This window comes from Callithrix jacchus, chromosome 5, assembly GCF_049354715.1.
Source record: "Callithrix jacchus isolate 240 chromosome 5, calJac240_pri, whole genome shotgun sequence".
Lineage (NCBI taxonomy): Eukaryota > Metazoa > Chordata > Mammalia > Primates > Cebidae > Callithrix > Callithrix jacchus.
In genome coordinates, this window is record NC_133506.1 from 28089796 (window position 1) to 28105719 (window position 15924).

Here is a 15924-nt window from a genome sequence, read left to right on the forward strand (position 1 = left end):
GGAAACTGAGGCACGGTGAGATTAAGTAACTTGCCACAGTTATACAATTGATAGGTAGTGGAAAACTGGGACTCCGTGTCAGGCAATCCGGCTCTAGAACCTACTACACTCTCCACCACCAGGCTCTATTTCCTCCATCAAAACACACAATGGCCCTACATGGGCATATTGTATGAGAGAACTGAGACTCAGGTGGGTTAGCTCGAATTCCAACCTGATTCTCTCCAGCTCTAAAACCCACATGCCTGCATTGAACTCGGCTGCATCCTGCCTGCATCTTATTTCCTGGCTGTATCAGGAGCAAGATAGACTTATTCCAGCACACATCAAAGCCGCCCTTGTCAACTCAGACGCCTTTAATTCAACATGCAGAAGGAAAATGCAGGGAAAAACCGTTTTGACCATGAAACGTGATAAGAAGCAGGAAGACGCAGTGGCTGGTGAACTTATACCAATAATAGCACACATTTATTAAGTCCCTACCACAGACTACACTGTTCTGGGAACCTTCTGGATGTCAGCTTCCTGAAGCCACATCACAGCCTCAGGAGGTCAGCCCTGCTGTTTTTCCGGTCATGCAGTCATATGAAAGAGGCAAAGCGGAGTGGAATTGGGAGGGTCTGCAGTTGTTTCTCTTCATAAACTGATCTCATTGGGTTTCTCCTCAATTCACAAAGGCGCAAACCAGCTCGGATCACGAGGGGAGAAGAAACAGGAAGGAGAGGTAGGTTGCTCAGAGGACAGCATCAGCAGCCCTTGGGATGCCCAGAAGTGAAAGCAGAGAAAGTTTCCTCCACTATCCCCAGAGGCTCCAGAAGAGCTCGGAGTTTCGGGTTAGGGATACCCTGTGAGCTTCCCAGAGGGCGAGCCCATCAGAGCACCCACTAGAGGGCAGACGTGAGCAGAGGGGAATGAGGAGGGCACAAAAGGCACTGGGAGGGTGGAGGGGGAATGGATGCTGCTGTCCCAGCCAGAGGGTACTGGGAAGTGAGACAAATTCCCATGGTCCAGGTGAGGTACGAGAGTGCCCAGGGACCTCATGTGTCTTTGGGAACTGGTTTTTGTGGCGCTTTCAGAGACTGTGGCTCAATAAGGACTATGAGTTACTCTGATATGCCTAATGGTGCATGCCGTCTTAAGAGCTGACTTTGCTGTCACTTAATTGAAATTTATCCTAATAGATCTTCATCAGAACATTTGGAAATGGAACAGGCAAGGCAGCCCCGCTGAGAATATAGCAAAGGTGTGGATTGAAAACTGGTAATCCACACATAGTGTAAAGAGAACATGCTGTGTGATTCTCAGTAAGGTGCTATCCTGCCTGGGACTGTAGGGTGTGCTGTCAGTGCCCCGCCCAGAGCCCCTTACCAGCTGCTGGGAGTGTTGGCTGCTAAGGGATGTCAGCCGCCTCCCTCACTGGGGAATTGCCCTCAGGCCAAAAGGGAAGCTACTTGCCTAGGGGGTTATGAGCCCAACCCATGCGCTGCCAGAGCCCAGTGACCATACCTTACAGGGCTCATAGATGCCTCAAGGGACATGAGCTCCACAGTGCAATTCACACTCCAGAGCTCCTGGAGCTGAATTCCAGACACGGTTCATACCTCTGAGCAACATTAACTGATAAAGTTGAAATGACATTTCCATTTACCCAGCAGGGAGGGGTTTTTGAGTTCATCTCCATAGGACTTAGTTCCAACTAGACAATACCCATTTTCATCCAGGGTGGAATCCTGTGTGCGACATCAAAAACTTAGAAACCCACCCAATAAGTTAGGAAAAGCATGACACATACAATAATAAAGCACTACACCGATGGCAGAAATCCGGATATAGATGTAGATATCTTCTGGCATAAAAAGTGCAAATTCAGGGTGGAGAGCCATGTGAATAGCGTGGCTTCGTTATTTTATATTGATCATTGACTGACTGATTTACACACACACACAGTATCTTAGTGCATGTGGTACCCCAGATCAGGCTGAGACAAGGCTTACACGTGGGCAGTATATTTTGGAAAGAGACCACAGAAACGTGAGAGGGAGGCTAGAGAAGAAAGAGACAGGGACAGAGGAATAATCACTACTGTCAACATCTGGACCTAGCCTGTTAGGGACCCTTTGGGGCACTATGTAGACAGCCTCAGAATCGTTCACTTGAGGAACAGGACAGGGGCATTTTTATCCATTAGATACAGGCCCCATTGGTTTGCCAGTTGCCTGTGAGGTGTTCATTCCCTTCTCTTTCCAGCAATCACCGGCACCAGAATGATGGCAAGTGTTCCATCCTGCAGTGGCAGGGGTGCTCTGGGGCATAGAGCAAGGGATAGCCAGGGGAGCTGGAGTTATACCGGCACAGCTGGTGGCCGTGGCAACAACTGGAGTTGAAAGGCGGGTCAAGGGGCTATGAAGAGGGCACAGAAGGTGTACAATTCACATAGAGAAGTGTCAGGAAGGATATTTACCAAACTGTTGATGATAAACAATCCTGGGAAGCAGGAGTCTTTATTCTCTTCATTATGCTTTCCAGAACAGTTTAGGTTTTTTCATAACAAGTATATAATCTTTTGCAACAAAAAAAAGCCATATCAAAAGAGGAAATCATCGAATTTGACTCCCTCATTTTACAGGTGAGCGAGTCAGGTTTGGAGCAGGGCTCATGGACTCGTGGCTGGGAGCTGTCCCTGTGAGCAGAGCGCTATGGCCCCACCAGCCCTGGGAATGTAAAGGGTGTTACCTACGCAGCTGCAGCTCAGAGATGACCATGAACAGACCAGGTGGTGCAGCCCCATGAGGACCAAACATGAAGGAGCAGGACGTCCAGACCCAGACAGTAACCACACACCCCTGCCCCCAACTCTGAGGAACTGCTATTCTGAATGCCATTATCAAGTAGTTTTACCTGTGCTGGAACTTCATTATTACAGGTCAATTTCCCCAGGAGGCAGAAGCTGAGTTTTTAGGCAGCGCTCTTGGTATCAACACCTGTGAGGTGTGAAGGAAGCAGAGGCTGAAAAACTCTGGACTGGAGTGAGGTCTCCAGGTATCAGGTGATCCCACCAGGACCTCCAAGCTGTTGGTACAAGGGAGCTGACTTTACACCCTGCACTGACCAATCGTTGAGTTGTTTGTGCTTTTCATATTGTATCTCAAAATATATTGCAAAATCTGAAATTCTGCCTTTATGTTTTCTTCTAAGAGTTTTATTAGGCTTACATTTGGATTTTTGGTCCAATTTGAGTTAGTTTTTGTATATAATATGAGGTAAGGTCCGACTTCAGTCTTATGGGTATGGCTGAACGGTCTTGGCACCCTTGTTGAAAATCAGTTGGCCATAGGCACGTGATTATATATCTGGACTCTCAATTCTGTTCCATTGTTTACATGTCTATCCTTTTGCCAGTACTACACTGTTTTGATTACTGTTGCTTTGTAGTAAGATTCGGAATGTTGAAATGACTGTTAACATGTCTTGGCCGGACGCGGTGGCTCACGCCTGTAATCCCAGCACCTTGGGAGGCCGAGTTGGGTGGATCACGAAGTCAAGAGATAGAGACCATCCTCGTCAACATGGTGAAACCCCGTCTCTACTAAAAATACAAAAATTAGCTGGGCATGGTGGTGCATGCCTGTAGTCCCAGCTACACAGGAGGCTGAGGCAGGAGAATTGCTTGAACCCAGGAGGCGGAGGTTGTGGTGAGCTGAGATCGTGCCATTGCGCTCCAGTCTGGGTAACAACAGTGAAACTCCATCTCAAAAAAAAAAAAAAAACATGTCTTAACATGTCTTTTTGTAGACACATTGAATCATTTCTGTTGGATCTATGCCTGAGAGTGAAGTTGCTGGTATGCATATATTTAGTTTCAGTAGAAACTGCATAATAGTTTATACACATGATTTATTTTTAGTAACATGTTGATTCAAGTTTATACAGATCAATTTAATCAAAACCAATCACTCACCTGAATGTCACCAGTTGTCCTAAATTGCAACCGTTCTTACGTTTTCATGGCGAGTGGTGGCCTTGCTCTCACAAAGTTTTTCTGTGACTTCCTGGTCAACAAGCTCCGTGGAGGTGGTGATCTCTAGGAGACAGAGTCCTCTGGGAAAAGGGCTTTGGGCTGAGTTGGGAGGTCACCCAGGGCAGGATATAACACCTCCCTCAAGAAGACAGAAAGCAGAGAAGAGGTCACAAGCAGTAACTCAACCGGCAAGCCTCTATTGGCTAAGGCTGCTGCATTGAAAGAAACTGTGAGCAAATTAGAAAAGTCACCACTCTGGGGTGACAACCAGAGCCCCCTGTGATGGACCAGTTCACAAAAAGCTCCCCTTCCTCTGCTGACTGAGTCCCATGCCTGGCTCATAACCCTAGCTGGCCTGTCCAGTTGCACCTCCCACCAACTGTACAGGGTGCCTGACTTAGCATGGCTTTTCCCCAAAGCAGGGCCTGAGATGAAGGTTTGAGTTCAAGTGGTTGGTTTGGGGAAGTGGAGAGAGCCTGACCCCAGGAAGCCCTGTGGGGAAGTGCAGAGAGCCAGGCAGGAGGGAACCCGGTATGGGTTAGTGAGTGGGGGACTGCCGTAGGCACCCGGGATGAAATCCCCAGGACAGTCTGGGAGTCTGTAAGGAATTGTCCCTCTGAGAAGTGAGGACGCTGAACGTGTTTCCATTAATTCCCACTCATCATTGATTGAGGGTCACTCCCGGGTGTTAACTCCCTGGCACTTCTGGTTTGTCCCATGGATAAGCACAGTCTACAGACAACACCTTCTGACAGAGAGGAACAGGAAACTGACGGGGGAGGGAGTGTCTGCAGGACATCTCCCCGGTGGGCGAAGGGAGTAGTGGCAGGCTACCATCAGCACCTGCTACATTCCCTAGACCCAAAGTTAAGAGTTTCCCCTGCCCCTAGTAGGCCCACTGACTAAACCATACAGATTAGAACAGCCGGTGCGACCCTGACCATAATTCATGTTCCCTTCTCTGTCACCACAGAGGGTGGAGGAGGGGTAGAGAGAGTGGGAAAATGTTGATGCAAAAATGCAAAAAAAACAAGGCCTGGAGCAGATAAACCAAGCTTGAATGAATGGCTTGTTCTCCAGCAGAGAAGGAACTCTATTTGAATAGTTAAGCCTTGAGTGTTGCAGCAGACCAAGATCACCCCGCAAAGGCTATTATTTGCCCAGAGCGTTACAGGCTGGGGAAATCTTCGAGTACCCTTTTTCTTTTAAACACCAGATCCTATAGCCAGGCTGAGATATTGGAAAGCAAATTGTGAGCCCCGTCTGCCAGCTGGGGGCATGCTGAGACAAAGGAAAGATTCTTGCCGGCAGAACTCCCTGGCCAGGGGACCCTCATCTAGTAGGAAGGATTTTAACACATTCATTCCCATGTTCCACGGCATGCCGCCATGCTTGAAGATGCTATGCCGAAAATATATCCTTCTGCTTGTTATCAGTTTATTCATAATTTTAGATTCAGCTATAGCTCATATGCGGTAGAAACCTAGGCCGGCTGAGGGGAAAGCACTCTCCCCAGGGATCCATCTGATTTATAAACAAGCAATTGCTGCAGCTGTGAAGGTCGTGAAATGGAGCCCTCTGTGATTCTACAGGGAGGCTTCACGCAGGATCTCTTCCAAAGGCAAGGAGAACATAAGGAACAAGAGCGTGTGTATGCCACAAAGTGATCCTTCTGGTCTCAGCTCACTTTGAAAGGAACCCCTTAAGAACTTTTAGTAGCCATAAAACTTCTTGAGTGAATTTAAGCCAACTCAATTTGGTAGAAAATCATGCAACATTGCTGAAATTAACAGCCTCTCTGGCTGACAGAGAAACTCTAGAAATGAGCCAGTGGCATTGCATTTATAGTGAGGAAAGAAAAATAAGCTGAGCCTCAGTTCAGAAAAGGTTGGAGGTATTTTTACAAAGCCTCTCATAAACACGCGAGAAAAGTTCGTTTAAAATTCTAAATGAATGCTCAGAAAAATATCCAGGTTTCCAATGTTAACCAACTGTTTGCTCATGTCTATATGATTAATACACAGCCTAGAGCTGAGATTTAATTTTTCCAGGATGCAAAGCCTGGTGCTTCAGCTGGTATTGTAATCCCCTATTTAGAAGTTGCAAGGTTATGAGAAGAAGCCTCTCTCAAGACAGCATCAAATAAAATTAGTCAAATACAGAGAAGGGTACTATCATTTTCAAGATCACATGAAGATTTTATTAATTGAGAAAACATTGGGCCGGGCACGGTGGCTCAAGCCTGTAATCTCAGCACTTTGGGAGGCCAAGGTGGGTGGATCACGAGGTCAAGAGATCGAGACCATCCTGGTCAATATGGTGAAACCCCGTCTCTACTAAAGATACAAAAAATTAGCTGGGCATGGTGGCGCGTGCCTGTAATCCCAGCTACTCAGGAGGCTGAAGCAGGAGAATTGCCTGAACCCAGGAGGCGGAGGTTGCGGTGAGCCGAGGTAGCGCCATTACACTCCAGCCTGGGTAACAAGAGCGAAACTCCGTCTCAAAAAAAAAAAAAAAGAGAGAGAAAACATTTTAAAGGATGCTTAGCCCATATTTTAGATAGGCTTGTATGTTTCCTGTCTTTCAGAAGTAAAACTTTCAATTCACATATTTTTTAACAAAGATTGGCTTGCCCGCTTTGCTAGCCGCTCTGCTAGACGCTAATGATGTAACTGCTCAAGATTAACTGGGCTCCTGCCCCCTTGAGGTTACCCGTCTTGGCCGCAGGGGATAGGTGAGAGACTTCACATAGTACATGGATGAGCACTATTTTCAAAAGGTATTAGTTGACTGGCACAATGGCTCGTGCCTGTAATCCCAACACTTTAGGAGGCCACGGCAGGAGTATCACTTGAAACCAGGAGTTTGAGACTGGCCTACAAGCTAGACCCTGTCCCTACAAAAAAACAACAAACAAACAGCAACAACAAAAATAGTTAAAAACTAAAAGGAATTTAATAGTTAAAAATCAATAAGATCAAAAGCTAAGATGTTGAAGGGTTCTGAGGAGTGAGCGAGATCGTGTGTTTCCAGGTGTCGAAAGATATCCCTTCCCCACAGCAGGTCCCCAGATGAACCAAGGAAATACCTGGCCTCTCTCACCTGAACAGTAGGCAAGTAATGATACCTAACTCATAGGGTTGCTGCAGAGCATGTGTGCAAAGGGCTTAGCCTGGTGGCACCCATGAAAATCAGTTGTGGCACCCTGCTAATACAGTACTTGGCACTAGAAGATAGTCTGTAAATATTAACTTCTCTTACTGGAGAGGTACACACACAGACACACACATACAACCTTAAGCCACGGTCTCCACATGGGGGGTGCGTGACAATCCACTGGGTAAAAAAGAAAATATCAGGACATCTATTTGTAAGTTTTATGTAAAAATTGCAAAGTGATTAAGTTTTACTGAAACACGTTATACTAATTGACAATAGTGCCCTCCCTGGGTCTGTGTGTCAGTCTTGTAGAATTGGTACCAGAGGTCCCCCTAAGGAAATACAGGAACTCCACCACTCCAGCTGAGCGTGGCATGTCCACTTGGTGACTTTTATGAGCCTCATTAAATGAATGTACAGATTATATGAATCCAGCTTTAACTAAATACCTTTCTCAACCGGGGAAAGTGGCTTAAAAATATTCTAGCCAAGAAACAACGGATTGAAGATAATCCAAATATCACAAGCAGAAAGGATGAAAATCAATGATAGAACGGACCCTTCCATTCCCAATACCTCCCGTTAGCCTCATGACAAGGTAAAAATTATAACAATCTAATTAGTGAGAAGAATTCAGCCCAAAATATTGAACTTACAGTGAAGACTACTGATAATAAACATATACCACCATTGTCGTGGACTATGAATTCCATCCCTGTGTGGTGGCTTGAAGCTTCGAGCTGAAGGTGATGTAAAGTCATAACCAAGACCTACATACATTCGGGGTGCAGAAGCAAGTATCTATGAGACCTTTAAGCAATGTTCATAATTGTGAGATACTCAATCCTGTATTTTCAAAGTTTCACATAGCTTACTGAAAAATATTGAAGTTTTTAAATAAAGAAAAACAAAAAAAGCTACCTACCATTGGGTAAACCCTTCTTTATGTCCCAGTAAAAATGGCTGCAATAATACAGAGACGGCAATACAGCGGCAAGTTAAACTGCCTGCTTTTATTAGCAACGCGGTTGGAAACGCATAGCAAACAATGCTGAAGATTTAAAGATACACACATTAGAACAAATCATGCTTTACCGAGGTTTGCCAGAGAATTGAATGAAAGTACAGATGTTTCCAACATGTCTCGCTATGTGGCGTTTGCTGGCTTCCATTTCAATAATGAAATACACCAAAGGCCGTTTTTTTTTTTTTGTGAGCCACTAAACCATTATAGTCTCAATAGTAAATGACTGAAAAAGTGTTTAGGGTGGAAATGTGTACGTGTAATCACTAGTGGTGGAACGGCTGAATTATTGTTTGCTTTTTAAGAAAAAAATTACAGTAAAGTTAACAAAGAAAGCACAACCATCAAATGCATTTACTGTGTCGTTCTTAGCAAGCAGTGAAGCAAGATGAAGAGAAAAACGGATGTCACCTATGAGGTTAAATTTATTAAAACGAGACTGGCCAAATGTGATTGAATCTTTAACACATTTTATAATGAGAGTGGAAATGACCCTAAGAAATCTTTGGTCTACACAGACTGTCCTTTGGACAATGTACCTAAAAAAAAAAAAAAAAAAACAGGGAAACTAAAAGGGTTCCAGATATCCAGACTTTTCTGTGATGACAAGTAGCTGTCACTAGTATGTGACCTCACACATATTCTTCAAGTAAGCAAGCACACAATCTATTACTACTGGGTAAAAGAGAAGGAAAGTTTCTTTATTTGCCACGGAGTGAAAAGTAGCTGCTTTTAAAAGAAAATACATGCCATAATGAGGCATTTTGAACAGTGTATGTTTGGAAACATTTCCATTGTCACACAAATATATTTATTACCCAAAGCCCCCATATTTGCACCCTCACAAACAGAATTTTAACTTGTTATAAAGTCTTATAAACACAGAGTTTTCCTTCATTCTGAGCAGATTTTTGAAAATATAAAAACGCAATACTTTCCAATCATTTTGTAAGACTGATAGCAAGGAAGATACAGTTTACTTACCCAAATTCCAATAACGAGTTTTGAAAATTGAAGGATATGATTACAAATGTGTCTTGTCACTTAGCCTAGCCATTGATGCACTTCTTCCGTTGGATATATAAAACTTTATGAGGTTTCTTTTTCTTAAGACATTAAAAGCAAGAACTAAAATAAGTTGAACTTAGAATCTGACCTTCAAATTTATCGTACTGCTCACAGAGATCAATTATTCCTTAATATCATCAATAACCACTGATGTTCAAGTTTCCAATAGTTTCATACATGTCATAATTTTCAGTTTGCTTCTCTGAAGTGTGTTTATTTAAATAAAGCCGTACGATCACTGGATTGTTCTGTCGGATCTATTTCCTTCTGTAGTTCTTCTACTCACATCTCTCCTTTCTTTGTGATTTATTTGTTGAGGAAAGGAGTTGATTGGCCCATATGACTTCATATAATCTGGATTTTGCTGGGTTCATCTCCATTATACTATCTATAAAGTTCCTCAATCCTCTGTATTTCCTGGGGAAAAAAATTGTACCCGCATATACAAGTTGCTCTCTTTTGTTGTTGTTGTTAAAACTAGTTTATAGTAGAGTGTGTATTTCTACCAGGAAGCACATAATGTCTTGGTTCTCATCCTTTTGGTCATAACAGGTATTGGCAGATCTCTTTTTATAACAATATTTTATTATAAAATGTATGATATAAACGGAAAGTTTAAAATATACAGTTTAAAGAAAAATAAACATCCACATCATACCTACTACCCAGATTGAGAAATTGAATCAATTTTGTACAACTCATATCTTCTTATCCTTCCTGACTCATCTCTCCCCAGAGACAAACAACAGAACTTCAGTATTAATTACTTTTTGTTTCGATTTTTCGCTTAAATACATCTAACACCTGAGTCTGTATTCCTAAACAATACATTGCCACATGTTTTAACAAGGTGAGAAGTACTTGTTTCTCTGTGTGAAGGAGGGACACTATCATTGCTGTGAAATGAAGGCTTCTAGAGAAAACAAACTGAAGAGATCTTCTGGGATATAGTTTGGCGTCAGCTGTCCACGCAGTTTAGAAGAGTCCCTTTTGAAAAAAATCAGAGGGCAAGACTGAAGAAAAACCCAGAAAACTTGAAGCTTTGTACAATGAGGGTGTCTGCAAGGAATTCAATGGGACCAGCATTGAACGCCTTCCCAGAATGTGGTCAGTGAGCCTGGGTCACTCTGTATTTTCTATTTCTAAATTTGCCATGCCCTTCCTTGGTCTTGCAGGTGTAGGTGCAAGCAGAAGCCCCTGTAAGCTGAAATGAGTGCTCAGTCCGGGCTGCCAGGTTTCAGGGCAGGAACTTCTTCAGCACATGGTCAATGGGAACCAAAGGCTTATCAAAATTTATTTTTGAAATAGGTATAAATTTATCCTACTTATCTATCTGTAGATTGCTTTCACTTGTTTATGTATACATGGATTATCCAGAAAATTTCCAGAAAAGGGTGGTAACTTCCAGGTCATCAGTTCCGTGCCATGGAAAGGGGCAGTAACTTTCTGGTGTTGCCATGGCAATGGTAAACCAGCATGGCACACTGGTAAGGATGTTTTTTAGTGCTCCAGCCACATTTCTGTTCTAGCTAGTCCTCAATTTGGTCCAGTGTCCAAGCATTGCCTCTGGAGTTGAGTCCCACCTCCTACCTCAATAAGGCTTGTGTATATTACTCTGTAGTAGATGTTAACATGGATTTCAAAACTAGTGGTAACGATTTACACTCCCAGAACCAGTGTATAAGAGTTCCAATTGCTCTGCATCCTCAGCAACCCTTGATATTGTCCTTTTTCTTTTTTAAGTCATAGGCATCTGGTAGATATGTAATGACAATTCACTGAGATTTTAATTTGCATTTCTCTGCTGTCTAATGAAGTCGAGCAGCTCTTCATATCTTTAAAAGCCTTTTATCCATTTTTTTGAATTGTGTGGTCTTTTCTATTCTAATTGACATGTGGAATATTTTCCATGTTCATTGTATCATTATCTGGTGATACATATTACTACAAATATCTTCTCCCACTCTGTGGCTTGACTTTTCACTTTTTTCTTTTATGGTGAGTGATTGTTGCATCCATTTAAGAAATGTAAGGCCAGGGGCAGTGACTCATGCCTGTAATCTCAGTACTTTGGAGGGCTGAGGCGGGCAGAAAACTTTGAGCTCAAGAGTTTGAGACCAGCTTGGGCAACATGGTGAAATCCCGTCTCTACTAAAAAATTCAAAAATTAGCCAGGTATGGTGGCATATGCCTGTAGTCCCAGCTACTTTGGAGGCTGAGGTAGGAAAATCACTTGAACCCAGGAAGCAGAGGTTGCAGTGAGCCGAGATTGTGCCACTGCAGTATAGCCTGGACAGCAGAGCAACACTCCATCAGAAAGAAAGAAAGAAGGAAAAAAAGAAGAAAGAAAGAGAGAGAGAAGGAAGGAAGGAAGGAGAGAAGGAAGGAAGGAAGGAAGGAAGGAAGGAAGGAAGGAAGGAAGGAAGGAAGGAAGGAAAGAAGGAAGGAAGGAAGGAAGGAAGGAAGGAGGGAAAGAAGGAAGGAAAGAAGGAAGGAAGGAAGGAAGAAGGAAGGAAGGAAGGAAGGAAAGAAGGAAGGAAGGAAGAAGGAAGGAAGGAAGGAAGGAAGGAAGGAAAGAAGGAAGGAAGGAAGGAAGGAAGAAGGAAGGAAGGAAGGAAGGAAGGAAAGAAGGAAGGAAGGAAGGAAAGAAGGAAGGAAGGAAGGAAAGAAGGAAGGAAGGAAGAAGGAAGGAAGGAAGGAAGAAGGAAGGAAGGAAGGAAGGAAGGAAGAAGGAAGGAAGGAAGGAAGGAAGGAAGGAGGAAGGAAGGAACGCTCGCCTTCCAAAGGCCGTGAAGATATCTTGCTATGCCACCTTCTAAATGTGCTTACCTCTAACATTTAGATGCACAACCCCCTTGGAATTTGTTTCTGTGTATGATGTAAGTCGAATCATTTCCTGAAAAGACCACCATTCCCCTACTGTGTTCTAGTGGTGCTTTTGCAATGAAATCAAGAAACTAAATGTTTGTGAATCTGCTTCTGGCCCATCGATTTCACTGGTCTATTTGTCTATTTTGCATCTGTTCCATACTGTCCTCTTATGAAGCACCAGTAATTAAGTGAATCCATCATCTTGGTGCTTCTTCACAACTGCCTTGGCTATTTCTGGTCTGTTGCATTTTCATGTGCATTTTAGAATCAACTTAAAGATTTGCACACGCACACAAACAACCTGCTGGTTTTTATTATGATTGCATTGACTCTATAGATTACTTTAGAAAAACTTTGCAGCTATGTAATATTAAGCTTTTCAATTGACTAATATATTTCAGTAACATTGTGCAACTCTCTGTGTCAATCTCTTGCACATCCATATTCTTAAATATTTCATTTTTAATGCTATCAGAAATCACATTGTTTTTTTAAATGTCATGTTCTAATTATTGCTAACATAGAAATTACACTGATTTCGTCATTATAGTCTGCAGCCTTGCTAAGCCCATTCATTTATCCTACTTACTTTAACATGTTTATGTACATGTCATTTGTTTTTATTTCTTTCTTTTTTTCTTCTTCTCTTCCTTCCCAGCATTCATACGTTTTCTTTCTTTTTCTTCCCAGTTTACACTGACCAGAACCACCAATATTATGTTGCAGGCATGGGATGCTCTCATCCTCCTTTTTCCCTCAATCACCAGGGGAAAGCTCTTAATAATTCACCATTAAGTGTGATGTTTTCTGTGGGGCTTATGCAAACACATTTTATTGTTAGAAGTTCTCTGCAAAGGTTCTCTACCAATTGCATCAATCCAGGCAGAGAACACTGACTCAATAAGCCAGGCAGAACAACGTTATTACTCACAAATAGACAGCAAAAGCAAACAGAAGCCTACGCTCCATGGCCAGCCAGTTCTCAAGGCTCAGGAAAGCTGCCCAGGGTGGATGGATACTCATCTGCACATAACCCACATTGCACTGCAACTGAAGGAAACTGAAAGCACTCCACCCTGGGCACCGCTTGGCTCATGGAGCACAACATTGCAGAATATCCTATTCTAGGAGGAATCATGACATCTCAAAACGTTGCATTTTTAGTACATTCTGCCTAAGAATTGCAGGCGAGAGGGGGATGAGCTCAACTGGCCAAGGTCGTCCAGGGACCGGTCCTCCTGCATTCTCATCTATTCCTAGTATGCTGTGAGTTATTTAACAATGAATCTAACTTAATGCTTCTCTTTTTGCTTTTGAGATAATCATTTGATATTTTTCTCATTTTTCTCTGTTAACATAGTAAATGACATCGATTGATTCAAATATTCACCCAAGCTTGAATTTCTCACATCAACCCAATGTAATCATGATTATCATATATATATATATATATATTTGAGTTTGAATTGTTAATAATTCGGGATTTTTCATCAATATTTATGGTAGATATTGTCCTATTTTCTCTTCCTATCATATTTTTATATCAAGGTTATTCTGGCCTCATAAAACAGGTTAGGAAGTGTCTCACCTTTTTCTCATCTCTGAGAGAGTTTATGTAAGTGTATTCTATATCATTCTTACACATTTGAAATATTTCAACAGTGAAGCCCTCTGTCTTGGCATTTTATTGGAAAGTTTTTGAATTACAAATTCAATTTCTTTAATAAATCTAGGAAGACTATTCAGATTTCTATTTCATCATGTGTCCTTCATGTTTGGTAATTTGTGTTTTTCAAGGAAATTGGAAAATTAGATGAATTGTATAATTCATCTGAATTCCAAACTTATTGGCATGAGTTGTTCAAAATGGTCTTTTATGATCTTTCTAATATGAAAGAGATTTGTAGTGATGGTCTCTTTTTCATTGTTGATAAGTAGTAATTTGTGGCTTTTCTCTTCTAATTAAGTCTTATCAGAAGTCTAATAACTATTGTTAAGTTTTTCCATTGAGCTATCTTTTTTCTGGGTTGATGTTCTCTGTTATGCCTCTTTTCATCGAATTAATTTCTGATATTATCTTTCTTCTTTCTGTCCTTTTTCTTTAGATCTAATTCAATATTTTTTCTTGACTTCATGACAGAGAGAATTAGATCACAAATTGTCTTTTATAAAGTATGCATCAGGAGCTACACATTTCCCTCTAAGAACAGCTTTACCTACTTTTCACAAGTTTCATGTGCCATATTTAACTGTTATTCAGTTCATAATATTTTCCAGTGCCCATTGTGATTTTTTTTTCTTTAACCTATGGGTTATTTAGAAGATCAAGAAGAATACTGCTTTATTTCCAATAGAGATTTTCCTAACTATCTTTTGTTATTGATATTTAGCTTAATTCCTCTGAAGTCAGAGAATATGCTCCCTGTGTTTTAAAATTGTGAAATGCAACTTGACTTATGACCCTAACTTATCATCATTTTTGTTAAATGTTTCATATAATATACCTGAAAAGTATGTCTAGCTCCAATTTTTGTTTGAAGTATTCTATATACGTTATTTAGGCCATGTTGGTTGTCTAACTCTAGAATTTTACTGATTTTTCTTTCTCTTTGTTCTATCATTACTGAGAGTTTTTAAACATTTATAAATATGATTACAATATCTTTTTTTGTTCTATCACTTTATATATTTTGAAGCAGGTTATTAACTATATACAAATTCAGGATTGTTATGTCTTCCTGTTGGATTAAACATTCTATTGTTGTGGAAGATTCCCCTTTATCTTGAATAATTTCTCCTTTTTTTTTTTTTTTTGAGACAGAGTTTCACTCTTGTTACCCAGGCTGGAGTGCAATGGCGCTATCTTGGCTCACCGCAACCTCCGCCTCCTGGGTTCGGGCAATTCTCCTGCCTCAGCCTCCCGAGTAGCTGGGATTACAGGCACGTGCCACTGTGCCCAGCTAATTTTTTTGTATTTTTAGTAGAGATGGGGTTTCACCATGTTGACCAGGATGGTCTCAATCTTTTGACCTCGTGATCCACCCGCCTCGGCCTCCCAAAGTGCTGGGATTACAGGCGTGAGCCACTGCGCCCGACCCCTCCTTCTTTAAATTGGTTTGTCCAGTATTAACCTAGCTGGGTCAAATTGTATTTCTGGTTCTAAATCTTTGAAGAATTGCCACACTGAGTTCCACAAGGTTTGAACTAATTTACACTCCTACCAACAGTGTGTAAAAGCATTCCTATTTCTCCACAATCTTGCCAGCAACTGTTCTTTCTTGACTTGTAATAATCATCATTCTGATTGGCATGAGATGCCATCACATCCTGTACATGTAACTTGGAACTCGAAATAAATTAAATTGAATTAAACCAAATTTAATTTAATTTTAAAATGCAGCCATACCAGCTCTCTTTTTGTTAGTGTTTGCATGATATATTTTTCCAGACTTATATTTTTCACATTTGCTGTGTCCTAATATTACAGTTAAGTCTTATTTAAGCACCACAACATTGAATTTTTGATGCACTATCACAGTATTGATTTTTAATTAAAACATTGAGTCTGCTTGTATTTTATGTATACACTAATATATTTGGGTTTAAGGCCATCATATTAGTATTTGTTTCCTATTTGTCCTACCTATTGTTTATTTCTTTTGCCTTTTTTTGTTGTCTTCTTTTGGATTCCATTAATGGAAAATTATTCCACTAAACGGAATTTTCAAAAACAGAAATTATTCCATTTTTATCCTCTATTACTAAGTTATGCCCTCTTTCATTA

The 15924-nt window shown here is 41.4% G+C and overlaps 1 long non-coding RNA gene across 1 annotated transcript; it reads right to left on the reverse strand.

The window, feature by feature from the left end:
* Positions 1-2468: 2468 nt before the first annotated feature.
* On the reverse strand, positions 2469-11824 carry LOC144582853 (uncharacterized). Its single transcript, XR_013536341.1, has 2 exons — positions 3959-11824; positions 2469-3748 (listed from the first exon to the last, which is right to left on the reverse strand). It is a non-coding gene; the product is annotated as an uncharacterized LOC144582853 (long non-coding RNA).
* Positions 11825-15924: the final 4100 nt, after the last annotated feature.